Raw genomic sequence first — 3252 nt, 5'->3', positions numbered from 1 at the left:
AGGTAGAGATGCAAGTTGGCAAGTTGGTAGCGGGGACTAGTAAGGAGGCTAGCAAGTGCTCGTCTTGTGGTCATTCAGTGGGCGAAAGAGCGGCTATGAAGGACCTTGTCTGTGAGAAAGTACTTCACGTTATTGCTCGAATAGAGCAACGTTTAGATAAGTCGAATGCCCTCCAGAAAGACGTGCTCATTCTTTCAAAAAAAGCTGCCAGGGAGATCGAGGGCATAAAAGATGCCTCTAAGGAGCGAGAGGCTGCTAGCGATGTAACCGAAGCCAGCGGCCAGGTTTTCTATAACGACATGTGTCTTACCAATTTGGGTGGGGAGACACCCGAAGAGAAAGGTAAAAGAATAGCCAGACGTCTTTGGAGCAAAGAAGAGCTAGCAAAACTAGTTATTGACCCTAAAAAAGAACTTCGTTCCTCGGAAACAGGAAGAACGAGAGCTGACCCAGAGAGGGAGGAAAAATTCAAACAAGCAATTAAAGCTGTGCTTGGAGATGAGTACACGAGAAACGTCTATCGGCGAGTTGTTCGCTTAGTAAACGTTATGGGTAATGGATATAAGAATAAAGGTTTCAAAGACGATGAACAAGATTGATTGTTTATTCCAAAGCAGGTTCCTAAAAGATCCTCTGTCGCTAATTTTGGTCGAAATTTTGACCGACCTTAATTAATGTTTCGTTTGATCATTATTCAGTTAATCTTTAAGCGTGCTTCTTTGTGATACTTGAATTAAGGATGAGAGTGGCCTCACAGTGGTGATGCTAAGTAGGAAAGTTTTTGAGATGCCTCTGCAGTGGTGGAGGTTAGAGGAAAAACTAGGCATTGAGCTTCTTCCACAGTGGTGGAAGATGACAGTAGTTTTATTGGCAAAAATTAACGTTCGAATAATGCTTCGCCTATTTTTGAAGCTGATCGCTTTTTTATACGTATCATTCCCCTATTGAACTTTTTTAAGATGTTTTGATGGATTCTGAAAGCCTGGAGGAGATCAAAAACCTGAATATTGGATGTGCTCTCTCAACCCATAATCTGCAGCAAATCCTCCAGAAGCTTTTAAAATTAGAGCAGCTTCTAGAGGAATCTTGTATAACAGAGGTGGAAATTTATAATTTTCTGGTGTCACTGCTCGCTGATATCAAAAATCAGGTGGTTATTTAAAACAGGGGCTCAATAAAAACTTTTTTTTCCAATGCTATTTTATTTCTTTCTGTAGAACAGGAAAAAGTGCAATGCTCTAAAGTCTTCCGGACGACGTGTGTACTTCTATAAAGGCACCGACCTCTTGGATTTTCACGGGGCACGTGGAAATTATCGGGCTTATGGGGCTTTCCTTGTGAAGAGAATTTTGCCCACTGAAGAACACCGAGAGACCTATTGTTTTTCGCCCCGCAAGAAACACCGAAGCGTACGAACGCGAGCGCCAAAAGAGGCCGAAGTAGCTTTCCGAGGTTAACTTGCCGAAATTGTAGGTCTCTTTTGCTGTCTTGAGACGTTAATAATAATTGTTTAGATGCTGTTGGAATTTTCTGTGGTTGTTCGGTATACGCCTACAATAGGGCAAAGATTGGCGCCAACCAAGTGGGACTAAGAGAGCGACACATTCGGGCTTCTATGACGAAATAAACTTAGAAATCATCTGATTTACTTTCTTTATGTCTCAACTGTGTTGAAATTTGTTCTTGTTGAAAACAAATAATTGCCTACTTTTTTCAGTTTTGAGTTTTTTTCAACTTTTGGAAATATTGACGGAATGATTCGAAACATCTTTCGTATTTTTCTAGAGATGAATGCTAAAATTCAGGCAAGAAAACTCGATTGGAAGTTGCTGGCAAAAATAGACAGCAAACTATTAGAGAGGTATGTTGACTCTGAGACCGTTAAAGCTCACAAAGTGCATCTCGACCAGGAAGAAACCCTGACGTTTGATGATGCGAGAGATGCTGTGGAATCGTTTCTAAATGAACAGTACCAGAAAAGTTTGCAGGTTGTATCGTTCGATCTAGTTAATTATATTCCTTCCAGTGATTTCAGCCAGTTAGGCCTCTTTGCTAAAAAAGATTTGAAACGTGGGATGCTTATTGAAGGAATATCTGGCTTTTTAAGTGAACTACCTGATGCTGAGCACGTTGCGGGTGTTAATGATTTTTCCTTAATCACTAGGAGTACCAATCTGAAAGTAACCTATTTGATGCTCGGGCCAATTTCATTTATTTATTCCTCTTGTAAACCGAACTCCAGGTATGATATCAATGGTTCGGTCGCGCGATGTTTTGCACTTTCGGATATCAAGGCAGGTGATGAAATAACAGTCAAGTACGACGTAAATCTTTTGGAAATTTCAATGAGCTCTGTTTATGCAAGCACACCGCAAAACATGGCGATCCTCTAGTAGACAGGTTAGCCAAACGTAAGCAAGATTTTAAGACTAAGGAATTGCCAAGCAACAAAGAAAATACTAATTTTGATTCCAAAAGGAAAAAGTTGAATAAAAAAATGTTGTAGTCGACTTGAGGTATCGTTTCAAAGGAAACATCATTGTTGTTCCAGATGAGACAGGCAGCGAAAGCTCAGGCTCAGACGAGGATTTTAGTGAGATTTCGTACAATGAGCTTTACGGTTCACTAAATTCAAGACGTGACGCTGACTTAAGCCGGGATCTATCAAACCGTTCGTTTAATTCAAATGTAGCCAATTTTGATTCACCTAACTGTGGTTCTGCTGTATCTATAATACCTCTGCAGCCTGCTTGTTCAACGCCTTTGCGAGTTGAGGAACCGGTTGCACTTCTTGATTTCGAACCATTGGTCGGAGATGATGAGCTTCTCGGCTTTTCATCCGATGAAGATTTTGAAAGTTTAGAGGTTGAGCTGTATGACGGTTCTGATTTTTCTTCAAAAGACTTTGTTCGAACATTTGATGAGGTAGCAAATAAGCACAATTTCTCCGGTCTGGCAAGACAAGATATTCTTAAACTTTTTTCTAATTTTCTTCCATCGCCCAATAACATATTTGCGCCGGTTCAGAAAGACCTCCTACCTAATACAACAACTTTCAATGATGGTGAATCCTCTTTCATAGCAATTCAGCTTTTACCACAACTTAAAAGAAATCCTGACTAACAATTTGTCCTTAATAAAAAAGTCCTGGCTGAGTGAACAAAGCTGGTCGTTTGGAAAAACTGTTATTCAAACGAGCGAAATTTACCTAAACATGAATATCGACGGCGTTGCACTTTTTAAATCTAGAAA

This window comes from Convolutriloba macropyga, chromosome 3 (genome assembly GCF_964194025.1).
Source record: "Convolutriloba macropyga chromosome 3, txConMacr16.3, whole genome shotgun sequence".
Taxonomy (NCBI): domain Eukaryota; kingdom Metazoa; phylum Xenacoelomorpha; order Acoela; family Convolutidae; genus Convolutriloba; species Convolutriloba macropyga.
This window is presented reverse-complemented; position numbering follows the sequence as displayed.